The sequence below is a fragment of the Melanaphis sacchari genome, unplaced genomic scaffold (assembly GCF_002803265.2).
Source record: "Melanaphis sacchari strain LSU unplaced genomic scaffold, SCAv2.0 Contig108_pilon_pilon, whole genome shotgun sequence".
NCBI classification, from domain to species: Eukaryota; Metazoa; Arthropoda; class Insecta; order Hemiptera; family Aphididae; genus Melanaphis; species Melanaphis sacchari.
The window spans coordinates 993,685-1,007,368 of record NW_020270415.1 but is presented as its reverse complement, the minus strand read 5'-3'; positions in this window follow the sequence as shown (position 1 = coordinate 1,007,368).

Here is a 13,684-nt window from a genome sequence, read left to right as displayed (position 1 = left end):
TTATTACCTACCTTCCTATACATAGATAGGTGAAGTATGCAGGATGGTTAGAACTATAATTAGGATTTAAGGTGACTTGGAAAAAGATACTTATTTGATATCAAGATAAATAATATTTTGCTCAAAAAATTTATCGACATTTTAAATAAATATGTACATTAAAATAGTTACTGTCATTTTAAAATGTTAAGAAAATTAATTTGAATCTTTGAGGAATGTCTTAAAATTTAACATAATCATATTACAGTAACAGTGTTATACATGTCTTAAACGCTGAATGTTGACTAAATGACTTAAGTTATTGGCCTTATAATTGGTGACATGGTCTTTAATCATTTAGGAAAAATGGTCATACACACTGTTAGTATACCCAATTTTCACTTTTTAATATTAGCTCCTATGTTTTATATGTCCCGAATCTTCAGCTTATGCTCTGTTTGAACATGCAATTTCTATACCAAAAGTAGTAACAAATGAAAATATTTTTTATTCTATGAATATCATCTAGGTTTCTGGTCATTAGCGGGAAATCAGCTGCAGTGGCGTTGAAGTAGAAAATTAAATGTATGGCAGGGATCTCCAACAACCGGTCACTACACCCACTCCACCCACCTAATACATTCAAAGCCTGTCATAAGAAAATTATGAACAATAAAATCAGTAAAATTGTATTATGTCATTGTCTATCTGAATATTAATTGTCTTATTAAGCCGAAGCACATACGTACACACAATTAATTTTCAACGGTAGGTAATGCTGTATAATAAGTTTTTATTAATAACAATGGGAATCGACAGCTATTTATGGAAATTATGGTGTATTAACAATAATAAATGGTCATCGATTGGTAAAAATGTAATACACTAATACACCTATGGGATATGACTGGAGTGGGTGGTCGCCAATCGCCATTAAATTGATCGTGGATGCCTATATTGGTTGACGGTTTCTATTTACTTTTTTTGTTGTGTCTAAAGTATTGGTTTCTATATATTTCTGTACATAAAAATATTTACATACTAACATGCTTTTTTTTTAATATTCATTAGAATATAATATACAATGGTGTTTATAATAAGTATATGTGCGAAAAAAATAATATATAAACTGGTAAGAAGTCACCCAGCAGTAACTTTCAGATACGAAAAATGTCATGAATCATGATTATACATTTATATTATATTATACATACTAACATACATATATATATATATATGTATTAATTGCTTTAATTTAATGAGCCAAGTCACCACACCAGCTCCTTTTTAGCCTTCTCGCTGGATTTCTAGGGACGTTAGGTACGAGTAAGTACAGCAATAAGTGGATTAGGATGGTTTGCTAGTTGGTAGCGGAAGCGCTTGTAGTCAGGGACGGATCCATATAATTTCTCAATTTTTTTTATAATTCTACAGATCCTGATATTACAATATTTTAAATCATTTTTACCTACGTCTGATAACATAATATATTACACAAGGTGGATTTATATATATATATATACATTGGAAAAAGTAAAAACGTAAATAGACTTAAATTTTATTATTTAATTTATAAATATTTTATTATATTAAATAATCATTAATTCATTTATTACATTCATTAGGTTATACTTACTACTATGACAAAATTGTAAATTAGGTATGAATAAAGTGCTTATAAAAAAATTGTTTGACCTCCCCCCCAGATTTTTGCTCTGGTTCCGTGCTTGCTTGTAGTAGTATGAGGCCTGCACTTCAGCGACTACTTATACACCGAGATCTGAGTGCAGTGTATGGTGATTCGTTATATAGAAGAGCGCATTTGTAAATTATAGATACGTAAAGATCGAGTTATAGATCGAAACGTTTGCATTTTGTAAATGATGATTTTTTTTTTTTTTTTGCCACACCCCATAATTGAACACTATAAGTCCAAATAGGCTTCAGAAAGGTTTTACATTCATTACAATCGGGAAAAACCAAATTATGATTTTTGGATTTCGAGAACTGCGATTACGAAAGATAATAATATGTATTTATTTAATAATTTTAATATAATGTATACCTAGTACCTATATTAGTTTATACTCCAGATTCCAGTAGTCTCAGTAACTCAGTATGCATTTATGTGCCGATAGTACCTACTGGTTGCACTGTGAAGTCAACCAACGGTCTTGTACGTATTTATATTTTAATTTTATAGTGTCGTGATTTTATTTAGTTCATTTTTTTACACAATAAATATGTCACTAAGACACTGTCGTTTTATTGAGAAATGACAAAATGATTTACCATTTATTAAACGACTTAAACCTACTGACGATTTAAAGTTATATAGTGATAACTTGCCTTAGAAAATTTTCAGTTAATCACGGTGGACAATCGGACTTAAAAGATCACCTCAAAACGCAAAAACATGAGTTGACTTCAAGTTCATCAGTTCAATCTAGTAAGAACTTCCAACAATTTTTCTGGTTCGATTCCTATCGAAAATGGTTTTTTTTGTTAGTCGCCCAAAATTCGCTAAAAGGGTCTTATTACTGGATAGCTCCCCTAACTAATATTTCAAAGTCAAGTTCATATAATTTTTTTATTATACTTGATTATTGAATTTATTTTTAATCAAGATATATTATCTAGTTGATTAATTTTAGTATTTTTTCACATCGAATGTCCTAATTAATCATTAACGAGTAATGTCTGTTGTATAAACTCTTACTCTATAGTATAGAGTCTATACTGTATAAAGCACAGGTATATCATAGGTAGGTACTAAAAAGGTGTAGGAAACAATTATACATAATAACTTATAATTTTGGTGTCTCGGATTTCTTAAAATGTAATCTCTGACCACCCTATGTAGAGTATACTTTTTATGAGTAGGTATTCAAGTACAAATACAAATATTTACCTACTTTAAAAGTGTATATCCTTTTAAATCGTACATAAAATTCTTATCCTTTTTGTAATTTAACTGAACCAATTTTTTTTTTAACATTTAAATATATTTTTTCATCGTGGTTTAGTAGGAACTTAGGATATCTAAAATTGTGGCGGTACGCGGTATGCGCATTCACCAAAAAACATGCGCAATTTATTATCATGACGGTAATGTTAATTCAAGAAATTCTGAAGCTTCAATTCCAAGTTGACGGTTTCTCTGAGTGACTGCGGTATTTCGTTGACAGATCGGTGTTCGTGGTGAAATGGTAACTGATTCTTGATCAGTGTTTAGTCCGTTTATGACTTGTAAGTATGCGATTATTGATTAATAGGCTCATACATCATAATGTATATCTTTCTGTCCTACAACTCATAGTATTGACATAATATGGTTTTAGTATAGATTTTATGATAAATTTCTATAGAAAACAAATTAATGTAACGACTTTGCGCGTGATAATTTCACACAAATCAATGTTAACTAGGTATATAATAGGTATTGAATTATTATTTATAAATTTAAATTTTTAAATAGATAACATTAATCCGTTAGTATATATACAATATACATTTAATAGTTTGGTAGTAGATATTGGATATTAGGTACCTTTAAACAGTTTAAAAATATTGAACTTGAAGACTATATGACAACAAATACATAAATATATGCCTTGTTTTATTGTTTATTGTTTATTAGTTATTACTATGACAATTTGATATATTAAGTACAGTAACATGCTGAGCATTTTTCAGACCTGAAGCAAACTACCACTTGAGACCACCACCAATGTACTCATAGCTTTTAATCTACATTCTTTTTTTTTTTTTTTTTACTGAATATAGTACAAATATTAGTATTAAAAATATTTTATCGCATAAATCCATTGTCCAGTATCCTAGTACTATACCTCCCTACACTCATCCACCAATTTCGTCTCCAAGCAGCAATTGCCTCAAAATCTTACTCCAGAATAACACTGTTCAAGCGCAATTCTATGTTTTTTTTTTTGTGTGAATAAATATAATCTCAACTATGTAGACTATGTCCAGCATGGACAGTATGGTTATCAAGTATCGAATGTTATTTATCTCAAAACAAAAAACCAATTATAAACAGAACATTTTGTAGTCTCGCACGAATTAAGTTATAGGGCTGTCTGGACGTTTTAGTAATGGAATACGCAGGGTGTCTGGAGCCCTCGATTTGATTGAAAAAATTTGTAATCAAGCATTTAAACAAAAACAGTGGTAATGTGTATGTATAATTAGGTACCTATATTAAAATTCATTACAATAATTCGAACAAACATAAATATCTACTACTTGAATAAAGTGATGGCCACCTAGACCAATAATATATATTTTTTCTTTATTATTATATACATGGCATCAATATATATATATATATATATATATATTAATAATATTTCGGAACAGAGAATAGAAAAGTATCATAGGGGATCTAACCTTCACCCCTTCATCTACGATACTTCCATCATATCCATATAATCTATACGCCTCTGTATAAAACAATATTCTAATATACATATATTATATTTCAGTTAAACGTAAATGTTTATTATAATAATTTATATTTTTTATATACCTACCCAAATTTCTGGTACATGATATCATTATACGTGTAGGTTACACGTGTTTGCACGTAACATAAAATCAACCATAGCCGCTTAAATTGTTTTCAAATTTAAAGAGGCGTTTAGAGTGAACCATTCCACAATACCAATTAAGGTCACTGCCAACGTCCACATGGACGCCTACTGCATTGTTAACGACCGTAGTGGTACACATAATATTATATATAAGTATTATATGGCTAAGACGCTAGGTGTCTCTACATAGCATAAAATATAATTCTGTGCTGCACGTTATTTAGTTATTGTGTGCTATATCGGGTACATAGGTACTATAAATTATAATATGTATATGTGTAAACAAATTGATTATTTTATCAGAAATAATTAAATCAAAAATTAGTTTCGAAATTAATTTTTACACCATTTTCATTTACGAAAAAACTTCATTTTTTAATAGAATTTTATTTTTTACGATTTATTATCTTTTAAGTTTTTTTCCTTTTTAAAAGTCCACATATTATAATATATTATACTGAAGTTTCATGTTCCATTACAAAATATTATATTTTTATTTTATTTTTTATCTGCATATACAAATTTAATTTCGAATGGGTAATCAGAGTTTTCGGGGATATTGCGATTAAAATTATAAAAACATGAGTTTATTTTTAATATTAAAAGATATATAAAAATTACACATTTATTTATATGTATATATAAATATTTCTGAAATAAATAAAATATTTCAACATTGTTAATATTACCTTCTTAATAAATATTTTTTAATAGTTTTTATTCTATGAATTTAATTTAATTTTTTTTTCTTTGATCAATCCAAGATCATAAAATAAAATATTATGATCAACTTTAATACGTATGAGTAAATTTTACAAATATTTTCACCTTTGTTATATTTTATTAAATACTTTTCATATTTTTAACTTAGAAATGAAAGATCTTCTATTATGAGTAAACATATTTTTTACTGCATAAAACGATCTATCGTCCATAGATGTAATATTATGCAATATAAACTAACAGCTCTATATATACCTATTTTAATTTAACTGTAAAACGCCGCTAATAATTATTCATCTTAATAAAAAATCCTATTATTTTTGTTAATATTTAAAAATATCTTTAAATCTTTAATTTATGCATTTAAATAGAAAAAAAAAAATCAAAAACATGCAAAATACTCACAATTATGCAAATGCTTTAAGTTTCGAGACCTGATAATTAGTGTACACATAAATACTTATTCAAAATTTAATTTTTATACATCGAACAATCGAAATACTTAAAAAAAAAAAAATGTTCTGCTATGAGATATATGAACTTAAAATTGTATGTTGTCATTAAAAAATTAAATATTAAAAAAACTATAACTATAAAAGTTTTTTGAATGTTGTTTTCTATAATGAATTCAAACAATGTAAAAAAATATTTTCAAAAACATAAATTCTTTTCCGAGATAATGAGCGTTTACTACTTAACTCAGTGGTTCCCAACCTTATTTATTCTACGCCCTCTTAGTAGATTTACCAAAATCTCGCGCCTTTCACCTATAAATTGAAAAAATTATAGTTTTGTTGTTTACTTTACATTTTACAAATTAACTATTAAATATTCGGAAAGACTATTTTTTTATTGATGATAGTAATTATGATTTAAAGTTTGATTTAAGTATGATTTAAATTTTAAAGTTCAAATAATAAAATAAAGTAATGAAAAAATAAAATCAATAAATACATATAAAACACTGTATCGTGTACAGTACTATTACAGTAATTAATAATAATCTATGCGAGTATATAAAAAAATATAATATAATATGTAGGGGGTCGCCACAGTAAAAAAGTTGAGAAACGCTGGTATAGATGCTATAAGTATATGTCACCCAGTAAAATGTATTTATCTAAATGTTATATTGTTATCTATACAGATGTGGTTATTAACACGAACTATTATTTTGTGATCTCCGCCAAGTCTTATGTTTTACCAAAAAATGTTTTTATATAGCTTGAAATGTGTAGGTTATAATTATATTATAGTATTACACTACATTTTGAAATCTATCTAATGGTGTTATTTTAAGTTTTAAATTTTAAATACGCATAATCGTATCAATTGTTATCTATAATTTTGGTACACGGTACACATTAATCTTCTAATCTTGCATGTTGATGTGTCAGTTCATCATCGAATATTGAGTACTATAGATAGTATATACTCAAATTATTATAGCTACACCAAAAATACGCAGTACAAACTGTAAAGTAATTAATAATTATATGAATAATATGAAGTAGGTATAGGTATAAAGAATACGCATTACGCTTATACATGTGGTATATGTATATACCTAGGTTATAGCTAGTAGATACATATTTTTAAAATGTACCCATATAAATATAATATGCCTTATATACCTTAAACATATTAATATTTTATACCTTATTGAAGTACCCACTTATTTTCAGAATATTTATATAACCGGGTGATGGATAAAAAACTTTATAATATTATTGTATTAAAATATAATTTTAAGACTGGCGTTTTATCATTAATTATCTATAGGTATTTAGAATACTTGTATGTCTATGACCTACTAATCAGTAATCAGTTTTAACAGTCTGTCATATATCAATTTTTATAATATAATATATAGATACCTATATTTTTAGAGAATCAAAATTGAGATTTCCATAGATATTTTAAAATTATCAAACTCCTTTTAATAATGATTCAAAACTTTATCTACTCAGGTCAGCCAGTAGAATATCGTAGAAAGAAAAAAAATTTAACATAAATAGGTATTGCAAAGCAGTAGTTACAATACATTGCATGTCCGAGTATTGTCACACAAGACGTAAGCGACTCTTAATTAAAAAAATTATTACTGTTATTATTAACTATTCAAGCGATACACAACTTTAAAATCGTACTCGTATGTAGTTTAAAAAGTGAATTAACAATTTTAATTTTTATGTAGGCATCTACTTACATATGATTCAATTTTAATGATATATATATATATTTTAATAAAACTGTGGCACAGCGATGTATTGTAATGATATGATGAAAGCCATTTGTTAGCTTACTTTTTGTAGGACTTACCCATAATATTATCGAATACCACAAGCTGTTTGTATATTGTATGGTACAAAATATGTAGGTACAATAATTGAATAGCGGATGTGATTTTAGTATTTGCCTTAGAGTCCTACGCGTTTTAATGTTGGCCTCCGGCAGATTCGCGGCTTGAACACGTACAATTTTATAATAAAATTACTTTTTTTTTAAGTGTTACTTGTACATTTTCATGTACATGTATAATTATTACTCATTAATAATTTTATGTTCAATTTAAGGTCTGTTATATAAGATAAATAAGTAGGTATATATCTGATATACAGAATTAAAAATAAATAATAATGTATAGTTATAGTCAGTTGTAAAAATCAACACCGCGTGTATATACCTATTTAACATATTTCACTATTTTATTAATAAATAGTTAAAAGAATATTTTTATTTAATTTTAATTGCGAGCCCGAGTAGATTTATATTTATGTTAAAGCTGGTTACATTCTTATAAAATGCTTTTGTTTATGTTTTCTTCCATTACTATATTTTTATAATCCAAATTTGGAAATGAGCAATAGAAACACAGAGAAAATATAAATAATAATAAAATCCTTTTAAACAGATTTTGGTTAAATCTTGCTTATTTTTGTTTTTTTAATGTATCAATTTTTATTGGTATCAAGACATTTAGTTTTTCTTTACACATTGCCCGGAAAGTTTCACTTTTAACACCTAAAAAATCCAATTAGGAAAATTTAAAATTGAATATCTATTTTAAAGTTCCTACTAGATTCTATTTTTAATTAGTAAATACTAAATAGTGTTTAGCTTAACATTTTGAACATTCTTATTTCTATCTATAAAAGTGGTTCATAGAAAAATATAGGCATGTAAAATAAACAAAATTCAAGTAAAACTAACAAGCACGATAAGAATTTAAGCCTTCGTTGTAAAAATCTTTATGATGTTTCTCGATTTTCTCAAAATTTAAAAATTAACTATTATATGACTATAGAGACTAAGCAGCAATTTTATTCTAATTTTGTATGATATTTGTAGTGTTTATTAATTTGTATAGCAGCAGTGCGTTAACGCGCTGGCGTACACAATATATAATATTTCCATAGGTGTCAAAAAGGAAAAGTGAATACCTATATTGAAAAAAAAATATGCACAATAAAGATGAATTATACAGTGAAAAAAAATTCAAAGGTTTGAGGGAGGAGGAGAACACTCAATTTGAGTATGTGTACGCAACTGCGTTTACGTCGTTGACGGTTACAAAACTTTTATAATGACATACATTAACTGTACCTACCTATATTGTTGGTCAATGTGTGTGGCACGATGATTTTATTTCACATGTACGTACGTATAGTATGTTTGCCGTTTGGTACCATTGTTGCATAATGTGTTAATGTACATATTATATCCTATTCCTATACATATAATACGAACATTATATACTTTTTAATCATTTTATCGTAAGCACATGAATTGGTGAGAATAGTAGTACCAATAATAATAATAACAATAATTTGTTTTCTACTTGAGGTGATTTGTACTGTAGTAAGTAAATGTGCGGTCTTATGTAGGTATGTGTAAATAACTACATAAATCCTATGAACGTGAATTTGTTTTAAAAATTGTTGCATTGCGTTCAATGTGCTATATAATATATACCTACGTATATATTGTACCGAATACGCTTTATATATTTTTTATTTTATTTACAATTGTTATTTTTTATATCTAACGAAAAAAAAATTTTCAACACGAATATACTAATTTAGGTATAATTATAATGAATGGATGACCATGACCTCGTGTCCCTACTTACATAAGTACCTATATGTATTTGTTAAATAATAATTGATATGTATTGTATAGGTAAATTCGTTTTACGCATATTATATAATGTGAGTAGGTACCTCGGCTGATTTTGAATATTTCAACTTATGCATTTTCTGAACCACTTGAATTACCACAATCTAATAATAATAATTGTCTATGTTAAATATAATTTTGACGATACTTGATTTACAAATAATAACGATTTAAAAAAATTATTATTTAAAACTCTTAAAATCTCAATTTATTACCACTCTAATTTCAAAGTTGTTCAATTGCATATTATTAGCATTAAAGTATAGTAAGGCCTCAGGGTTTCCGGAAGATTAGTTAATTATGTTAGAATATGTTCTTAACCCATTTAAGACATTATTCGTAATGTATTTAACTTGATTCTTGATCTTACATACTTTCTCATTTTTCTATCGGTATTTATTTAAGATATATTTAAAACTTTTAAATAGTATCTACCGCTACTGTACTAAACTTATAAAAATATTTTAGTGATTAAATGATAATTTTTTTTGATATATTTAAAAGGGATCTTTTTAAATTACATAGAAAAATAAAAGCTGGAATTGTAGTTGGCACAAATTATCCAAATTATCAATCCTTATTTATTACCGTACAGTGTTAGTGTACCAACATTTTTAAATCTTTTTGGGCAATATTATTAAAATAATATTGATTATTTATTTAATAATGAATCTTTTTTTTTTTTTTTTTAGAAATATTTTATTATTATCTGTATATTACTTTATATTTTATCATTATTATGTATTGCAAGGTATATATTACTCCATTAGCTGTATTCTGTAACACTGTATACAATGTACACGTGTGCTGGTATTTTATAAAGTACAAAAATCATTTAACTTTTTTGATAGTGCGCTTAAGTAGTTATTATATAGGTATAGACAATTATACTTTTATTGAAAAAAATCACAAAATAACTACCTATCTTTATCTTTTTTCCTTTAAAATGATTTTATAATTTATAGTTAGGAAAGTTTAGCGTTTGTTTATATTTAAATGTGGCTGTATTTATGTATAACTGACCGGATATAACTAACCGCACTAACATTTTCATGGCTATGTTTTGTTTTCACGGTTCATGTGAATTGAATGTCACGCAACAGTTTCTATATGAATATATGACTATACGTATATGCATAATGCATCTATAATCATGTAGAGACATTTGGAATAAACTATGTCTGGTGCATAAAATATATATTATATTATATTGTTGTTTGTTTACCTGTATAGTTATTGAATATATCTGCACTATGCACTACGCAGTTTACATCCGATTTAGATTTACATACCTATTTCAAAATTTGTCTATCCGGTTTTTGGCAGTCAACAATTGTTAAAAATTAAATCCTACATGTGTGTAAATAATAAATTCATACAATATATATATATATATACTGAAATGCAATTAGACGTATCTACCGAGTAAATATATAAATTGTTTGTGTGTTCAATAAAACTGTATTGACATCAGACAAAAATTATTTCATCATTAATATTAAAGGTATAATCTCTTTATTATGAAGTTTTTATGAAAATGTCTACGATATTTCTATTTTTTAAATTTTAAAGACTTAGCTACTGAGTGTTGCAATAAATGTAAAAATGCTAAAATTATTAAGTATTCATTTTTTTTTCATTTTTGTGTTTGTCATAACATTTCAGAATAACTTTCTGTATGTAGCGGGGTCTGACAAGTCCGTTCGGTTTTTACGCAAAGTGACACTTCACCCCTTTATTTAATCGCGTAGTTTTCTCCCATTTTGGAATAGTTAAAATATTTTAATTTTCAACTTTAAGGATGATTTTTGATAGCAAATTGGATATAGTACTATGAGAAATCAAAATTAAAAATTTCTTTTACTCTTTAAAGTAACCAATAAAAAACGAAAGAAATTTAAAAACAGGAATTCTTACACTAAGCAGTAACTATTCATCAAAATCGTTTTTTTGTTTTTTACGCTACTCAAAATGAAAAAATAATTGAAATTTTGAATTTTTTATTTTTTTTTATATTTTTATAAATATTAAAAAGAATTTTGAATGGACTAAAAGCTTGAAAATTTAATAAAATGTTTTTTATAAGTTTCTATTTACCCATAAAAAAATATTAAAAATATACGCTCATATTTTTTTTTAAGCGCTTAATGTTATAATTTTAGTTACATTCGTCATGATTGTGAAAATTTATAAATTATTTTTTAGTTAAAAATCACAAAAAAATGTTTTATATCTAAGGTTTTAAAATTAATTACAAGATTCCTCATAAATTTCTCTATCTATAGTAATAAAAAAAGTTATCAGAAAATCACATTACTTTTTAACGGGCATGTAAAGTTTAAATTATTACATTAGCACTGTTTATTTTTTGGTTTCATAGTATTGTACGTCGATTAAATTCAAGTCAAAGGTATAAAAATTTAATTTTTTTATAGGAACATTTTTATGATATAGTTTTGTCAAAATTTGAATAATAAATGCAAAAAAAAATCGTACCCATTAGTATTTAATATTTTTAAATAATAACTACAATAACTATTTATAAAGAGTATTGTGTTGAATTTTCTGTTTTTTTAACGTGTCATAAATTGTTCTTTTACTAAAAAAAAATATTGAATATCTATAAAAAAATATACCTATACATATATGGTGTATATTGGTGGAAATTTTAATTATCTACGTTCAGTTATCCGTTTTTGAATTAAAACAAAATAAGAAAATACAATTTTTGACAAAAATCGCTTTGTATAAAAATTTCTAATTTTCCCTAATTTTGAATTATAATCCCCCAAACTACCAATTAAATACACTTTCTATCAGTAAAGATGCTAATGTCGAAGCATTTTTCTACATTAAAAAGGTTCGACAAATAAAAATAAACACTCGCAATATTATAAAATCAATTAATTTACCAAACATGTTCACCCTTATTTTTTAATTTAACAAAGACCATAATATATTAAAAATTTTTAAATTTTTTGTTCTATCTAAAGAGTATTTTCGTGGTCATATAAACTAATTATTTAACAGATATTTTTTTTGAAAATGTTGACGTATTAAAGTCAAAATTCGAACAAATAGTTTTGAGTTATTTACTTTGTGCACTAAAGAAAAATGATTCATAATAATGGGCTCAGAAGATATTTTGGCTATTATGATTTGGACATTTTAATAATCAATATTAATTTATAACAATAGTAGAAATATAATAAATACTAGATTCAAAATTACATCTATTTTATATTGTATTATTTAAATAATTTTCTTTAGTATAAATATTTTAATAATTATATTATAAGACTACTCATTCGAATTTTAAATTACGAGTATGTACATCAATATTTTCAAAAAAAATTATCTATTTAATAATTTACATTCAAAATATTAAGGTTTTTATTAGCTTATTTGGAAAACAGAAGTTTGTATAATCACAAGATATTCTATAATTAGTGTAAAATATATCAACATTTTGAAAATATAGTCTTTAAGCATATACAATAAAATATATAAAATATAAAATATTTTTTTTTATTTGTATATAAAATATCTATAAATCAGAATTTGAATAGTCACTTTATTTAAGTAAAAAACGGGGATTTGTATGCTTAGTGAATCATCCTGTATAAGTATAATGTAATATTTGAAATATAAGGTATTCGTATCTAAAATTAAAATTGTATTCCTATAATATTGTCTCGATATTTTATTATAAAGATAATATCCCATAGTGTGTTTTAACTATTCGAATAATTAAGAAGAATTTTAAAAATACGTTGATTGTAAATAAATTATAACTACATTTTTAATTTTAATTTTTATTACTTAATTTTATTTGGTAAAACGCCATGAATCGTAATGCATAAAAAGCATAAATATTTTTATAGCAATGAGAAAATATTCCATTTTTTAAATTTTTCTGTTGAGTATTTGCGATGGAAATACAAAAACAATTAAAATTTGTACAATTAAAATGATTTGGTCAAAAATAAAAATAAATTATTGTGTTATTTGTAATGCTTATTTTTTATATTTTTTATACAGGTACTGCGAGTATTTGAGCATGAATATAAGGCTAATACGAATGGTGGGGATCTCATATACAACGAGCATATAGATACTGGTAGAGAGGAGCACAGGTGAAACCGTATAACCAGAAAACCACTGGTAAGGTCGTTCGTGACTCCGGCTAC